The 18,506-nt window shown below is 36.5% G+C and overlaps 1 protein-coding gene across 2 annotated transcripts in view; it reads left to right on the top strand.

The window, feature by feature from the left end:
* Positions 1 to 302: 302 nt before the first annotated feature.
* LOC123319222 (probable phospholipid-transporting ATPase IM) overlaps positions 303 to 18,506 on the top strand; it is a 66,983-nt gene continuing 48,779 nt past the window's right edge. Inside the window, exon 1 of one of the 2 annotated variants that reach the window (XM_044906091.1) lies at positions 303 to 456. The gene's annotated coding sequence lies outside the window, so the exon portion shown is untranslated. Of the gene's footprint in view, positions 457 to 16,392; positions 16,549 to 18,506 lie in introns of those variants that run through there. The other variant, XM_044906092.1, reaches the window with a different exon arrangement.

The following is an 18,506-nucleotide window of genomic DNA, read 5'->3' as shown; positions in this document are numbered from 1 at the left end:
TATCATTCTGGATATATGGTAAATTTATCGCCGGATATCCATGATTTTCCATTTATAAATGTCTTATTCTTATAAAAAAACCATCGCCTGCATGAGCTGTAGTTGCGCATGTTTATGTGAATAAATATTCGGTGTAAAAATGATTTTTTTCTAGGATTTGCGTTGGCGTTAAGAGGAAATTGTATTCCTGAAAGCTGAGATAACAGACAAGATAACTCGTATGTTTCATTATTGCGCCTACAATAAAAATAAATATCGACGTGTTGAACTTGCTTTACCCAAAGGAGAAACAAACGTTCGCGGTCTGTATTCAGTACCTCATACATAATCACGGGAGACGTCACTTCGTTCTAAATAGACGTTTTTATTGTGAAAAAACGATGTTTATACATCAGTGACAAAAAACTTTTTTGTTGTTTCCTCAACATCTTAATCGGGAGTCCACATCGTCCAAAGGTAAGTTTAACAATACAAACACAAATTCGTGATTTTGAGGTTATTATAATCAATTTCTCTTCCTTTGACGGGATTTAAGATTTAATTTATTTAATCGTACCCGCTTCATGAATCATCCGAAGAAATTCGGAGTGAGTGTGGGGAATTTCGCTCGTGCTACACACAGGGCGAGCTCGAAAAATTTTTGTCTTGTATCGTGTATTTTTTTAAATTACTCGAATGAATTCATTATACTTGAGCCACTTGAGGTAAACTAGAGGAGATCTGGTTGTGAAAGGTAACAGGTTTAAATCACAAGCAAATTACATAATTTGTTGTTTATGTTTTACTCTTCTCGTGTTTGGTTCTATTTTCGCTTCAGCATATTGGGTGAGTATAGGATGATTTTTTCGGTGATTATGCGCTCATTGAGGAATATTTTCAATTTTATTAGGATATGCTACTTCTGGTTTAGTTGAGTTTTCTAATTGTAGCAAGAGATACAGCGTATATATCACGACGAAAATGCCAACAATTAATTTGACTATCCTAATCGCCTTCATCAAAGTGTAACCAGTGTTTGTCTTCGCCCCATTGCATTTTCAGCAATAGGAACATTTACGTTATTGTCGTAACAGAACCAGTATTCCAGTTTTCAGCCCAGTATAAGATGAAGCATATCAGGCGATGATGGTCACATTATTTTAAAATATTAAATGGGGGCTGTTCTTTTTCTTAGCTGTTTCAAAATTCAGAACAAGAATTTTGTGAATAAATTCTATGAGTAATAATTTTAAGGCAAAAAGTCTATATAAACATTGGACTGCAGGCGTTTAGTTGGGGGGCTACTGGATGTTCAAAGTTCAATTTTTTTTGAGGTTTTTCTGCAGTTTCCGAAATATTTGAGTGAAATTTTGAACATGCATTGAGCTGAATGTTCTTTATAAGTGTCAAATGATGATGAAAATCTACCAGTGATATTTGTTCGGCGGTCGTTTTTCCTTTATCTCTCCAAGATTTTTTTGACGTAAAGCTTCTGCGGTTTAGAGTGAATGGGGGCCCGTATCAACAAGAAAATTTTCCTCTCTAGCCCGGGATCGAACTCAGTACCTTGTGGTTGCGATATAAGTACTGAACTCTGAGATATGGGCGACTGCTCTTGACATCAATCATTGATGCTTTCCAATTTTTTTCGTAAATAAACACTGCACCATACAGTACCACCATACAGAGGTAGAACTTCAAATCGAAAAGCTGGATCAGATTAATAAAGCATATACCTCAGTTACTTATGGCTTAAGCTTAAGCCATATGTTCAAAGTAACTTAGGTATGCTTTATCGAAATTTGATGCAGTAGACGCTTTTTGAAGTTCTTGTAGTACGGTGCCAATTCGTTCTATATGGTGTTATTTCTATTCACGTACTGTAGGGACCTACAGCTACCCCAATTTATTTCGTCGGAAGGTGTCGGAGTCGGTGTTTAGTCGGCACCCTTGGAGGTCACAACCTCCCCTAAGGCCGCTACTGCCAAGGGATGTTCCGAAGTGGATGTTTTCCAGACAGAATTCTGATGTCTCCGATCTTTGCTTCCAGACATTTAACTCCCTGTAGCAGAATTTTATCCATTACTCGATTTTCTCAGCTTCTTAGCATAAATGAAATTAATTGAAAAAAAAACAGTAGGTATTATCCGATACTTGACCATGCACCGCAACGAATTCTGAATAATTAATTTTCCCATTGTGACTGAGTTAACATGTTCTCTTGCGAGCGGGTTCGAAAATCGTGACTTTACCTCATTCGCATATCATCGCGTGCCAAACTCACTACTACAACACCTACTCACTGCCTTATTTCGTTGTTTGAAGGGGTTGAATGAAATATGAGAGGGTTCCTCATTCAATGTTTGTGTGAATCGAAAGAGCGCCAAATTGAAATGAATAAACGATCATACTGAGATCAGCCACGTGGGTTATAACGAAATGTGGGAATATCAGTTGGTGAAAATGCATCGTGGGCTAGAAGAATTCTTCGATTTTGTGTCAAGACTTTCATAATGCATCCTCGCTGATCAATGAAATCCTATCTTACATCTGACGCCAGCACTTCTTCATTATTGCTTTGGTCGATTGCATGGGATATATTGGTACACCATATTCTAAAAGGTAACGTTGCCAGGGGTGGCATGTTCTGAACAAAAACATTCTGACAATTATTCACTTAATTAATTCAATAAAAATTTCCTGCCTTCTATACACAACTTGAATGGAAAAATACAGGGTGTACTATGGTGGGTGGCCCATAAGACGTTTACGGAGAACATATCAAAGGAAGGATTTTTCAAGAAATTTGGGTAGTAGGGTGTACGCTTCTGATCTATTTGACTAACAAGTGCGGAAATTATGTTTCCCGCACGAAACTGGCTATGGCCGAACGATGGGAAGCAGTTCGGCAAGCAGTTGATTGTAGGAAAGACACTTTCCGGTTCCGCAAGAACAATACTTTTTCTCCAAGCTCTCGCAATATACAGGGTGATTCTTCGACTGGTACAATAGACTCTTGCGGTCGAAAGAAACACTTTTTTCGAATACTATTTTTTCCGATTCAGCCCTGATAAAAACATACAGCCATTTAAAGTTTTCATAATGAGTTGTGCCACTCTTGGAAAAACGAAAAACAAAATTACTTTCAGGATAATGAGCTGAATTTACACATCTGTGGATGCTTTAAATAGGGTTGGATTCAGCCATGGTTACCAATTTTCCAAATTTCACAGATACTAAAAATATTCCTCATATTTTCTATTATAATGCGCCGTTTTCTAGTAATTTGATATTCAAAAATTACTAGAAAACGGCGCATTATAATAGAAAATATGAGGAATATTTTTATTTTACAAAACGTTCAAATATCCATTAGATAGCATCCATTTTAGTTTCAAGTGTTGTGTTCTTTGAATTTTTGGTAGTTTTTTGGTACGTAATGGTAATAATTATGAGAAAACTGGAAGACGTACGTTAATGATATCTTGTGTTCGAAATGATTCATCGAATAGATGAAAAACTATATTCCGAAATTCATTTTATTCGATAAAACCGTTTTTGAGATAGAACTAAAAATAATTTTTTATGGTTTTTCAACAGCCTTTACATCTTTTAAACCGAGCCGATTCGGAAAAAATGGTAAATTAAAAAAGTGTTTTTTGTCCTCAAGAATCTACTGTTAAAATATTTGTACGCGAGTCAAAAAGACCGTACCGTTTGTTAATATTACTCTTTGCGACTTGAAATGCGTGAGGCGGTTTGAAGAAAAATTATTTCCAATGTTGTGACATTGCCGCTTATACGAAAAAATACCACAAATTTCGTTACCTCAAATGAGTCACCCTTTATATTATATATTATGTTCACCCATATCTGAGTATTCTTGTGAAAAACCGTTAATATCCCCTGAAGTATCAGGAATATAGGTATAGGGAAGTTCCTACTAGACAAAAATAATCAGATGGGGATAGAGAAGTTAACGAAGTTTACTAATTTTTCGAATAAACGGCATAATTTTAGTCAGATATTCAAATTTTTAGAACAATCCTATAATCCTTTTCCCATAAACATCTAATAGGTCAAGCGAGGGACACCCTATATATTTAGTGAGTAGTAAATTGCCTGGCACGCCATATTCTAAAAGGTTACGTTACCAGGGGTGTCCTGTTCAAAACAAAAATAATCTGACAGTTTTCACTGTCTTCAATACAAATTTCTTGCCTTCCAAAATACGTTTGCACAACTTGAATGGAAAATATATTCAACGCAGATTACAAAGATTGTAATCTGTGATATTCAGTAAGTAATAAAAATTAAAACCTAAAAAAGGAAGCAATTTCATGGTGGTTTTACGCAGGTTTCCTGAAATCGAAGACCTAAAAGAGAAACCATCATCTCATTTGCAGATAGCATTCTTATGAACGTCATCTATACTTTCTGACGATTAGATTAGTTTCTTTCTTGGTTCTTCGCGATCACGTAATCATCAGTTCTTGATAGGCCCGCATAAACCCATCCTTAATAACCAATATATGCATAATTGGCAGGTGTAGATCACGTTATCGATGTATGTGCAAATAAGGCGAATGCAATATGTAGTTTAATTATGGATTCTTATGCACCAAGATTCGGCCATATCAATTCAAAATATCTTTTTGAATACATCTAGGCTTGAATATCTGAATAGATAATAATTGTACCTCATTTTATTGTCATTCGGTCATCAGACAAATATAGTGTGTACTGTGTATTATACCCCTTTTATAAATGCATTAAAACAAATAGGACAGTCTACAAAAAAGAAAATTCCCTTATAAGTAATAAATGGTCTGCCTCACTATTGATTATTTGGAATTGATAAATAATTAAAATTGATCAATACAAATGTCCTAGAGCTTCCTCAGACCCTTGATTGCGGAGGAGGAAATTTAAATTCTAGAAACTGTTATTGATATTCCTGAAATGAATAGAAACTTCTAACGTTAATTTGAAATGAATTGCCTTCATTTTACTGCAGGTTAGGTTAATTCACGAGATAATTCAGTTGTTTCTGATGAATTTTCGAATAGATTTCACCAAATAAAATTAATTAAAGTCTGGCAGAGCCGGTAAATAGAAACATACTAATGAAAGTATCGAAAATATGTATATTATAAAATTAGGTAATCAGTGGAATACTCAATGGTCGCGTGAAGTTAGCGAAAAGTTGGTAGAACAAATTCTGAAACTAAGCTCAATTTGTTCTAATTTGTTCTGTAAAAAACTTTTCTACTAGCGTTTCGAAAGTATTACTGTCCACACGCATATTGACGTTTGGACAGTAGTACTTTTCGAAAATCGTACGGAAAAAAGCCCTGCTATTCACTTTCCGCACGCAAATGCGAGCGGTCGCATCAATCATAAAATTTTGGCATGTGTGTCTATGCCCCAGTCATAAAATTCAAACGTTTTTCTATGCGGCTGAACGCACAAAAATATAATTTTTCACACTCAGCACCATAGAAATCATAACTTACAATGGAAGCGGTAAAGGTAAGAGAAACGTGTTGCCTAGAGAAAGATAGAGCTAGTAGTGGCAAAAAGCTCGATAAAAGCGTTGTTTACGAGTGTTTAGTTTGCTGTTGTTGTGCTTGTTGTGCTTTTTGTGCGATTTTCCCGAGTGTTTTGAAATGAAAGTGTTTAAATAACACTAATACATAATGGTTTAATCTTGTGCAGCCATAAACTGTACAAACTGGCGGTAAAAAGAAAAAATTTCATTCCCATTGAGGAGGACTATTTTATATGCATGGCAATAAGAATTTAAAAGTAGGATCAGTGCCGTGTCAGTATTTAACTTCCCTGGTAAAACCCATAAGAAAACTTTTAAAACCGCACAGCTCGCGTTTGAGGCCCTATCTTTGTATGAACTTTTTGCCTAAACATTCCCAAAGGAATAAACCCCTAAACCTATTGTATTGAATTCTGAAACACTCTGTATTCATTTAAATTCATAAATAAACCATTACTGCGATCGCAATAGGATTTATATTTTTCTTCCCGCGAAGTTCCTTGAATTTTCATATTCATGAATTTTTGTAGCTATAAAATCAAATAATCATTCAGGCAATGCATAATCCCAATATTTTCATGTTTGCTCCTAGAATTGTCATGAAAAACGCACAAATAACAGAATTTCCATACTCATTCAATGCTTTTTAAATGGAATTTGCGGGCTTTTTGCCACTACTAGCTCTATCTCTCTCGGCAACACATTCATCCATAGTTCGAATATGGGAGGGCTCATCCATGTTAGGTTAGTATATCTATGCTCAGCACCAACATTTTGTAATTTCGAAAAATTTTCAATGCCAATATTTAGTACTCAATTTGTTCTAATATGTTCTGTTGAAATTATCTCAAATAGATATTCATTTACTCGCATTCATAACTTTTAGTGCCCAGTGCACACTCAGCATCAACTTTTTCTTGTTAAGAAAAAATTTCAATGCCAATATTTAGTAGCGAATTTGTTCCAATTTGTTCTGCTGAAATGACTTCAGACTTCACTATAATTACTGATTTTCGATCAATTGGCTATTGTTTTGTATGAAGCGTTAAGTCAGCGAAAAAGTTTTTAAACTCTTACTTTTTTTAGCCCCAATTTTTGTCCCAATTTGTTCTGTTGCGATGAGTTATTCATCATCAGTAATTTTTGAGTTATGCACAATTTTCTTTGTCCACCCTGTGCAGGTGGTGGTGATACCTGAATTACAACTTTTTCAACCCAACGCGATAGAGGAAAATGCATGGCATCGTCTTTTTTCGAGAAACTTATAATGCCATCAACTGCATTACTCGCTATCTTCCTTTGTTTACGAGTTATAGGCCAAAATTAAAATTTAAACTTTGGTCATTATCTCCGTTTCTGTTTGAGCTAGGATGTTGAAATGAAAACATTATACAGACACTTTTTTCATGGCACTCGAGTGGCGTACTATGCTTTTTTTCCAACAAGTATATTTGCTGAGCTATAACATGAAGATGAATTTTTTCTTATGAAAACAGTAGATTAAAATGACTTACAAAGACTGAGGGCGATGTATGATATATTTCTGAAGCGGTAAAAAGAATGGCGATTCTTTTAAGTCATTTTAATCTACTGTTTTCATAAGAAAAAACACAACTTTATGTTATAGCTCAGCAAATAAACCTATATGAGAAAATCATAGTTTGCCACTGGATTACTACCAAAAAAGTGTCTGCATAATGTCTTCATTTCAACATCCTAGCACAAACAGAAACGGAGATAATGACCAAAGTTGAAACCGCCCAAATTAAAATTTTGGCTTATAACTCAAAAACAAAAGAAGATTGAGGAATGCAGTTGATGGCATTATTAGTTTCTCAAAAAAAGACGACATGAATGGTACATTCATTTTCCTCCATCTCGTTGGGTTAAAAAGTTGTAGTTCAGGTATCACCAATTTTGCCCACCCTGTACATTTAAAAAACGAAAGTTGGTATCATTTCCGGTGAAACTGGAAGTCGAACGAATCTGAAATTTTTTCAAAGTATTAATCGCTCCTAACAAAGCTTAACTATGAAATTTCAAGTGTTTATATCGAGTCTTTCTTTGAAATATTTTAACGAACGTCTTCGTGAATCACCCTATATGGAGATTTTTCTTGCATATTCGTATGCATATTTCAAGCTTCATCACAATATTCAATGTGCAACATTTCCGGTTTTCACGTTTTTAAGCGAGAACCTTGGCAATTCTGATTCGGCATCCTGAATAATGAAAACCTACACCCCTGCAACACGTCATGATAATCTTTACCTCTCGTAACTTCGTCGAAATGATGTCAAATCCGCTGACACGCTGACATTAAGGTGCAGTTCTTTTCGCGGCGTGAATCGATTCTGGCAAACAATTAAATTCGACGTGGGAAACTTGAACCTTTAATTTTCCGCTCTGAGCCTACCTTTCCACTCAACGCAGAGTTGAAATATAGTTGGGTTAGTTTGAGATTTATTGACATTGACTCCGTTTATTTTCATTGGTTTGAGGGAGATCTGTGAATTCCCGAAAGGACAACCGGAGATTAGAAAATGTAGGTGTATACAGGGTGTGTCTTTGACTCGTACAAATATTTTAACAGTTGATTCTTGAGGTCAAAAGAAACACTTTTTTCCGATTCGGCTCTGATAAAAAGATACAGCAATTTTAAGTTCTCATAATGAGCTGTGCCAGCCCTGAAAAAACATAATTACCTTCAGAATAACTAGCTTAATCTGTGACTCTACACATCTGTGGATCTTTTAGACAGAGTTGCATTCAGCCTAACTACCCAATATTTCAAATTTCACAGATACTTTTTAATTTTTGAATCAATTAGGTACTCGAAAACAGCGCATCATACGAGAAAATACAAAGAATACTTTTATTTCACAAAACGTTCATATTCATTCATTCATTCATTGCTGAATATCGTTACCGAGAATAAATATATAAAAAGAATCAAAAACCAGACTATCGGTGCGATCAAACTCATAATTTCTTAGGGCTGTGTGCCTTCCTGTGACTGAAGAGAACCAACCGTGACCAGATCCTTCCAAATTCTGGGCATGGACCAGATCTGGCCACCAACCAGATCTGGCCGCCGCTCTATTCTATTTTCAAGGCTAATTGCGACTGTGTGCCTTCCTGTGACTGTAGAGACCCAACCGTGACCTGCAGATCCTACCACACTCCGGGCATAGATAGTCACCAACCAGATCTGGCCGCCGCTGTATCCTTCTCGAGTCTTCATTATAACTGTGTACCAAAGACTTCCACTGTGACAGGTCTAAAGCTAGTTGTTCCCAGTTATGATTGGCATTAACATTAACTGATTTTAAGGATTGATGTAGTGTATCCTTAAACCGCTTATACTGGCCTCCTGGTTTCCGGGCTCCCTCAGTGAGTTCGCCATATAGAGCTTTTGTGTCTTGCATCCTCAGAATGTGGCCGCTCCATCTAGTCGCGCCCTCGTTACTTGAGTCTCAATTGTTGTACAACTCACGCGTTGCAAGACTTCTGCATTCGAAACTTTGTGGAACCATCTGATGTGCATTATCTGTCTTAGATGAGGTTGTTGCGTTTGTTCAAGCTGTTTAATATGTCGCCTGTAGGGCGTCCAGCTTTCGCTTCCGTAAAGAAGCGTTGGGAGGAACACTGCTTTGTAAACAACTGTCTTGGTCTTCAGATTGATGTCGTGATTTTGAAACACTCTGTCCTTTAGCTTCCAGAATGCCCGTGATACCGAATTGATACGGTTTTGTATTTCCGTGTCAAGGTTAGCCCTAGTATTTATGAAGCTTCCCAAGTATTTGAACTGCTCGACCTGTTCTAGAGTTTTATCCTCCAGGCTGATATCTGTTTGAAGGCTTTCACACCGGTCCAGAATTGTCGAAATCCGCAGAGAGTATTAACCAGATGGATTGGCCCTCTGCCTCTCCAGACCGAACTTGTTTTGAACATGCCAAAGCCACAGCAATTACAACCCTTATCTTAAGATCAACGCCTACATTACTGAAGCTCGCCAATGCCTTGACGAATTTTGGCAAAACATTCATCAAACTGCCATTGATAACCTCATTGGCATAACACCGAAGAGACTAAGAGTACTACGAAGAGCTAGAGGAGGCCCCAGTCGATCATATACCTTGATTTCAAGGTGTTTGCAAAGGGTATCAAAGAGTTGACACTCTTTGGTGTTTGTAACAGGAGAAACCATTTTTAAGCTTGCAGATTCCGCTCTGTAGTATCTTTAATTTGGTCTCCACTATGTTGTTACTCTATAAAGCAGTCTTGCTTAGTATTGCCATTTCAGGAAGGTAAATCGTATGTAGACACTCAACTTAATACATCGGCATATACATATACAAAATGGTTTTTTATTTTCCTTTATATTTGTATTATATATTTACTCAAATTATCCCTTTTCTATTTTCGAGTTGTGTGTTTCAATTTGTTTGTTTGTTGTTAGCATTTTTCGTAAAACTTCCGATAAGTTACTACTCTCCGGAATATTTTTCTGTCGATAGAAACGGTCTTAACTGCCTGTATTGTTTCTATATAACTGGTTGAAGAGCTTGGGAGCGCCTGAGGCAGCTCAAGAAAGATAGGATATAGGTACTCACTGACTTGTGCCATGAAATTTTAAGTCATAGTGGTATGGTCGGAATAAACAGACTCCCGTTACAGATATATAGGTCATTCGATAAAAATGAATAGGTATTCGGGAGGTCACTTCCTCTTTCCCTCTCCTCCTACCCTTAAGTACGATGGAAACTTTAATGTCATGACATTTCGCGCATTTCGCTATAAATTTACGATCGTGATATCTGGGCCACGTGCTCCATAATAACTTGTTAAGATATATTTTTGTTCTTGAACTTGATTGATATAAAAATATAACCAATTCAACTGCACGAATTTTATTTTTAGCAGATGTTGTTCGAACTGGAAGTCAAGGAATCTAACCAATAGTCACGAATAAAAGAATTGTTTAAAAAAAAATGTTTTCTTTAGAGGAAAACAAAAGAGATGAGAGGTTCAGTGTTTCCTAAGAATGACAAAATTAACAGCAGGTTTTCAGTTTGGCCCGTCATTAAGTAATGAAAATTATAATCATTTACGGAATTGGATTGACAGAAATACAGGGTGTTTTCAAAGGTGGGGACTTTTTTGCAAAAGGTAGAACTCATCAAGATAAGTCGTTTAATCAAAAATTGTCTATATAAAATACCAAGATGGCTGAGATACAACCCCTAGAAGTTCGACAAAATTTCATTCAATTTCAAGTACGAGACTGTGGAAGGTGACTCCGCATCGCAAAAACAAAACAAAACATATGGCTGGCCAATGAATGGTTCAGTACCAAGTTCATCGGATTAGATGCATCAGGTCACTTTTGAGAGAATTATAATTGTTGTATCGTGCAATTTAGGGTGAAAAAATGTAGCAAATCGAGGCAGTTTCTTGAAAGTGCTTATGTTAGTTATGTTGAAAAAATGTTTCCCCATTTCTTCCCATTTTTACGACGATTGTTGGAATGTTCGAACATAAAGATTGTGATGCCCATTGTGGAAGAATTCTTGAATAATTTAGACGAATTTTATTGTTGAGATTTTGAAGTATTATTCTATTTTTACACTTCTCGGCGTTAAAGCCACTGTAACTATTTCGAATAAGAGCCTTGGAAGGAAAATCTGACTGAAATTATTCAACAAAATCCAATTTAAAATAGTTTCGCAATGTTCAATTTCCTTATGGAGATTTACATGTGGAAATGACCAAAATTGCGCCAGAACCCGTGCTGCCTATCTACTTCATTGCTTAATTAATATCCAAATTTTACTAATTTCCGTGAATCATCCCCCTCATCTTCGAAAAATTTCGATCTATTCATATCACACAACTATACTATAGCTGTTAATCACATGGCCAGTTCTTCATTACATACCTGTCACTCTCACCGCCCACCTCTTCCAATATTAACAGCGCTTTATACCCTTACCTATTTGATTTCGACGTTAATGAATCGTTTTTTATGACGAACGTTAATCTTAAAAGTCCCCTTCCGGTAAATTAGAAATCGAATATCGGAGAATTGGGGCATTGATGCGAGCTTGGAACTTTGGAGCCTAATGGTAATGGGGTAGATCGTTATTGGACTTGGACAATACCTATTGACGCTATTGTGGTTTTGGAATTTTGTTGTATTTTCTACCTTGTTGCAAGGTGTGCTCGACTTCTGAAGTATAATGTTAAGTTTCTCAAGTTTGAACTGACAATTATGCATAAATGTCCATTTGAACTAGCAATGATACATAAGTTATTGCCTGATTGTTGGCAATTATGCCAGTTTGAACTGTTATTATATAGGACTATCGATTTGAACTGGCAATAATTGTCAGTTCAGATAATTTGGTGAAATATTTTAATCAGTTTCAATATACAGGGTGTAAATGAATAATTGCGGAAAAATTTAAAGGGTGATTTCTAAACAGCGCTGCCTATAGTGGGTAAAACAAAACAAATCCCATGGATTAGAGTTATAGTAAACATGCAGGGTCTTACGAATACGATATAACAACGCGTCATATTAAATATTATTTTTGTCGAAATGATTAATGGAATCGAAATATGTCCTATATGTACAAAACGTGTCACTGCACTCTCCGTTTGGTGTAACAGGCAACTACGTATTATTGAACTCTGAATCTTTCACGTTTATTGTTCTTTAATTTGAAACAAACTCATTTTGGCAATCGAGAAAGTGAACAGAAAAGGGGATATTTTGGTTGTTAAATTTTCTAGTTGTTTCGCGGGGTATCCGTTTCTTTTTGAAAGCAATATTTTAGTCCAGGACAGCCTGTCAGAATAGTAAAAAAAAAACGATCATTTTAAAAACTTGAGTGTGTCAGATTAAGATACATGTGGTTAATTAAATGTTGAAAAGTATATATTCTCTTGATCCGACAATTTAAGCGTGACGAAAATGTGTGGGAGGGCGCCACCCTTACAAACTAAAACGGCACGTGTACATTCTCGAGCATAGTGACTTTTTTTAATTTGAAGCTAATGATTCGAGAATATCGAAAAAAATATAATCTGACAGTTTCAGCAAGCCGAAACAATGAAAATTTGCCAAAAAGATCGCAAATATCAGTTTTTTCAATTTTCTCCTCTCTTGGGCTTTCAATTGTTTTCGCATTCATTATGAAAGTTGTATAGCAAAACATTTTCTACAAATTTTGTCCGAAGCAATTTTTTCTACTTTTGAACGTTTTTAAGATATATGGCGATGAATCAATTATACTGAGTTTCTACATTGACCTTGACCTTTCGCATGTGTGGCTAAGCTCCTCGCCCTCATCACCCTCTAGCTCGAAAACGGCTCAGAGTATCTAAAATTGCTTCAGATAAAAGTTTTATAGAATTTTATTATCTACAACTTTCATAATAAATACAAAAACGATTAGAGGTACAGGAAGGGAGATCATCTAAAAAAATTCATTGTTATCATCTTCAAAGTGCCAGATTTAAGATTCTTGACAGAATTTAGAATTCATCAAAATGAATCATTTCCCTACAAATCGCTCCTATGAAATATTTTAGATGGCGGAGTTATCATCCCTTCAAGTTCAACGCGATTCCACGAATAGAAGTGTATAATGACTGTTTGCACCGTTTCATTAAAAATTATTAAATTTATTGTCTACCAATTTAATTTCATGAGATTTCTATTACATAAACGTGGTTCTAAAATTCAATCAATCAATGAAATAGCTCCAAGATTATTCTTTCAGAATAGATTCTTGTCCTGGTCTCCGAATAATATTCACGGAGTGAACAAAATTTCATGATACTGGATGGAGCTCCTCATTCAGATAATAAGTACGTATTTATGTTATTTGAAAAAACGTGTAAATAATGTGAACAGTGAACTTAAAGTTCAGTAAATTCCGAGGGAAATTCAACTGACATTGTATACATTGTCTTTATTCAACGACACATATAGCAGAGTAACGAATTCCTGTTACTTTCGACAAATTAGTAATCCCCATAACACACAATCATTCGTAATAATCACATGTGAGTTAAAAAAATTCATAAAATATAGATACCATTAAAAATATAGATACCATTAAAAATCTGGAGGGGAATATGACTCTTGGATGTCGCATGTAACTTGAGAATCCTCCTACGACCTGTTTCGGCAGAATTATGGAGGGCATAGGCAGAATGACATAGATCCTTTCGAATAGAACGAATTGCAAGGTCTCCTTTTAGAGTGATTATTATTGTCGGCATTAAACCTTGACGTCGATTTTCTACAAAATGTTTTTATTTGTCATTGCGGTTGCAAATCGAGCGATAACATTTTCATTATCATCAAAAACGACTTGTTATAGACGCTTTTTAGTACGCAGGAAGCAGAAAAGCTTATACCTTGTTCAATATTCACGTTCATTTTTGTTATAGCTGTATTTATTATTTGACCATCGTTTAGGAATAAATTCTTCTCGTCTGTGAATCTTACAAACAGGTTGATCATTTCATTTTATCTATGCAGGTTGTGCAAAAATGTTGATCGTGAAATGTTAATAGTTATGAAATGCTTGTGGGATGAAGACAACATAAGTTGTGTTAATAACTGCTCAAAAATTAAGATGGATAATTTTAGTACATACATAATCTAATATCTGATAGTAAATGTAGATATTATGAGAAATGAACCAAATAAAGATTCTGGTTGAGTCTGCATTCTCACAACATGTTCCTTCTGTTAGAACACCCTGAAATGAAGTTTTATTATTAACTAGCTGACTCAGCGGACATTGTTCTGCTAAAGTGAGAGAATATGTAGTAATGGAACTAAATGAGAAATGAAAAAAAATGAGAATTATGAAAAGTAAAAAATTTTTATTCAAAGTCTCCAAACTTACCGTCCCGCCGAATTTTAAAGTGCAAGGCACAATCGCGATGTATATAGGAAACATAGAACAGAAAGCCATCAAACAGATATCAGCCTGGAGGATTTAACTCTAGCACATATCGAGCAGTTTAAATACTTGGGAAACTTCATAAATACTAGGGCTAACCTGGACACGAAAATGCACAACCGTATCAATTCAGCATCACATGCCTTCTGGAAGCTGAAGGACAGAGTGTTTCAAAATCACTGAAGACCAAGACAGCTGTTTACAAAGCAGTGGTCCTCCCATCGCTTCTTAATGGAAGCGAAAACTGGACGCCCTACAGGCGATATATTAAACAGCTTGAACAAACGCAACAACGTTATCTAAGACAAATAAAGCACATCAGATGGTTCCGCAACGTTTCAAATGCAGAAATCTTGCAGCGCGCGAGTTGTATAACAATTCAGCCTCAAGTAACGAGGGCCCGACACAGATGGAGCGGCCACATTCTGAGGATGCAAGACTCCCCAAAATAGCTCTGTATGGCAAAGTCACAGAGGGAGCTCGGAAACCAGGAGGTCAGTATAAGCGGTTTAAGGATATACTGCATCGATCCCTAAAATCAGTTAATGCCAATCATAACTAGGAACAACTAGCTTTAGACAGAGAACAGTGGAGGTTCTTGGTCCACAGTTATAATGCAGACTCGAGAAGAATATAGCGGCGGCCATATCTGGTTGGTGACTATCCATGCCCAGAGTGTGGAAGGATCTATAGGTCACGGTTGGGTCTCTTCAGGTCGTCAGTCATAGGAGGGCACACAGTCGCAAGTAGCTCTAAGAAATTATAAGTTTGATCGTTTCAATAGTTTTTGAGTCTTTTTGTAGATTTATTCTCGATAACGAGATTCAGCAATGAATGAATGAATGAAAACTAATATACGGATCACTAATCACTCAACCTCACAATAATCAATTAACTGATGAACAAAATGCTGAACTTTGAGAATGTTAAATCGATATTGAAATTGTATTGTTCGTCAAGTTCATTTGCCAACTGTCAACGGCCAGCAAGTGTCAATGATCACTTATCTGTGGAGGGTAGAATACCCATCATTCACTTCCATAATCCATGCGAAATTTATATTTCTATAGTTTTCTTGATCTTCCAGGTTCCCGGGTAACTTAACCTAATTTTTATTCCTTCTACAGAGTATGAGGAAAGTTTCAAAGAAGAAATCAATAAAATCGGATCAGCCGTTTTCACGTTATCCGATTACAACTCAAAACAGGGACAATGGGGCGTTTATTTATTTAAAAAGATAGAATGGTGCCTCCTGCTAGCTCGTCGTAGTGATATTACTCAATTTGGTAATGTGGAAATGAGGCTATCAGTAGAAATTTGAGAAGTGTTTAGCCAAATGTCCGTTGAATCATTAGCGAGCGGCTGTAATGTCTGCGGTGGGTCAGATAAGCGGTGTAATTGCTGTGACATACCAGACCAGACATGTTCAATATGATTTTGGTGTGAAGAGGCAGAAGGCCAATCCATACTGGCCCGGTGTAGACGAGCATTATCGACGATTGACCAAAAAATGGTCGCCGATGGCTTGAAATCATTACCCGAAAAAAATCCTATATGCCAAGGTGGCTCTGGTAGCTACGGAGGGTGAGAACAGTGAACACATCCCATTCCAATACCACTGGAAGCGTTGATGGGCTAGCGTCAGGCGTTTTCCTAGGTGTTTTCACGGAAAGAAACTGCCAATACAAAGGACGATCGATCCCGGCACGGATCATCCCTCGATCTGTCGCAAATGACGGTGCGTCACCTGTCTCCGGACCCATTTCGCCGGACGACTCCGTCCGTTATCATTCTATCCTGCGTTATCTACGCCACTCCTACTTCTCTTCATTTTTCCCGGCTACGTATCTCGGAAACGCGCCGATGTCTCTATACCTACAATAGTTGCGGGTTCGCGCTTTTTCTGTGATAACGGGCCGCGTTCCGCAAAGTCGAACTTTTCATTCAAGTGGTTTCGTCGTTTTTCTGTTGGGCGGTTTGTGTTTTTCAGTTGATATGTGTTGGGATTGATACTTTTCCTGGCGTTTCTCGGTGAGTCGGGCTCATTTTCGTTGATCATTGTTGAAAATCTAGCTTGTGTCAATTTGAAAATGTTCCATCTCTATTCCTTACATTTCAGCCAGCCCTTATATAGGGTATCCGGAGATTAAGCCAACAAAAGTTATGGGATTCCAGTGACTGCCAATAATGATTATTATAATAATGGCATACAGAGTAATTAGTGAATTCAGATAAAATTCAATTCGCTATATTGAAAACAGGAATTAGCCGATCGGATTTAAATTAGGTAGATGACATGAACTAAAAGGTCTTAAGTAAATTAACGGATTAACGCCCGCTACAAATTGAACCCATTCAATGCATAGCACATGCACACATCAAGAGAGGGTAAATTTTTGAATTTGTGAATGAGTTTACGTTTATTGAACCCAGCACGAATAGCAATTCATATATGATGTACGAATTTAACGTTTGTATATTTCAGGGTGTGATTCTATAGGTAAGAATATGAAGGAAACTTCATAGCAACTGATGATGCAAAAAATTGACTGATTCTTATCTTATGGCGCAGATATTATGGGAGGGTTTTCTATATTCCTTTTCATTTTTGAATAAGTGATCCAACTGGAATTTTGATCATCATAAAACTAATAGACTCTTCAGAGGTTCTCGAAGAAAAAATGTACCCTTCTTTGAAAGCGTTAAAGAGCACCGTTCTTTAGAAAGGAAATGATTCTATGATGATATGCATTCTAACTGAGCTAGGTACTTAAAGTTTGGGAGAGTAAAATTCGGCAGTTACTCGAGCGTGTCAGATTAATATAAGGCGAGATACCTTGGACCCTGTAGGGTACCTCTACCAAAAATTAGACCTCTATATAGGTGGAATTGTCTAGGACAGCCAGAATATTAAAAAAAGAATCATTGTACATACTCGAGCGTGTCAGATTAAGATATATGTGGTTAATTACATGTTGAAAAGTATATATTCTCTTAATCTGACAATTTGAGCGTGACGAAAATGTGTGGGAGGGCGCCAAACTTGTAAAAAAAAAGTCACGTGTACATTCTCGAGCGCGGTCTCTTTTTTTTATTTTGAAGCTTATGATTCACGAATGACGAAAAAAATATAATCTGACAGTTTCAGTAAGCCGAAACAACAAAAATTGGCCTTAAAGGTCACAAAAATCAGTTTTTTTGAATTATCTCCTCCCCTGGGAATCAAATCATTTTCGCATTTATTATAAAAGTTGTAGAGCATAACATTTTCTACAAATTTTAGCCGAAGCAAATTTTTCAACGTTTGAACGTTTTTGAGGTATATGGCGATGCATGTACATTAGACTGTTACTACATTGACCTTGGCCTTTCGCATGTGTGGCTAAGCTCCTCGCTCTTATCGCCCTCTAACTCGAAAACGGTTAAGAGTATGCAAAATTGCTTCAAACAAAAGTTGTATAGAATTTTATTATCTACAACTTTCATAATGAATACAGAAACGATTAGAGGTACAGAAAGGGAGATATTTTGAAAAAATTCCTTGTTATCATCTTCAAACTGTCAGATGAAAAAACCCCCTGCTTAGTGTCAGATTAATGGGTCAACACCGATATTATCCATCTGTATAAAAATCTGACACCCTTGAGTATGTACAAGAAGCGATTTTTTTTTGCATTTTCAAAGGATCGCTATGACCTTGCGTCACATCCGAATTGTCAGTCTCTTGAAAAGAAGCTTCCTTCTGGTCCAATTAAAATATCCTCTAAAAATCTGATACGCTCGAAATTTTTTTCACCATTTTCAACTCTTCCGTACGTCCAGCGCGCAAACTGTCAGGTAAACATGAATTCATTATCAGAGACACGTGAGACGTAGGGCATATACCATATACAGTATCTCAATCTGCCACGCTCGAGTATAGACACCTGACGATTTTACATCTTTGAAAACATGCATACGCTTTCCCCACCGCTGAAGGATGTCTAGAC

This window comes from Coccinella septempunctata, chromosome 8 (genome assembly GCF_907165205.1).
Source record: "Coccinella septempunctata chromosome 8, icCocSept1.1, whole genome shotgun sequence".
Taxonomy (NCBI): Eukaryota; Metazoa; Arthropoda; class Insecta; order Coleoptera; family Coccinellidae; genus Coccinella; species Coccinella septempunctata.
Note: the sequence above shows the minus strand (reverse complement) of the source record. Positions and strands in the feature narration are given on the sequence as shown.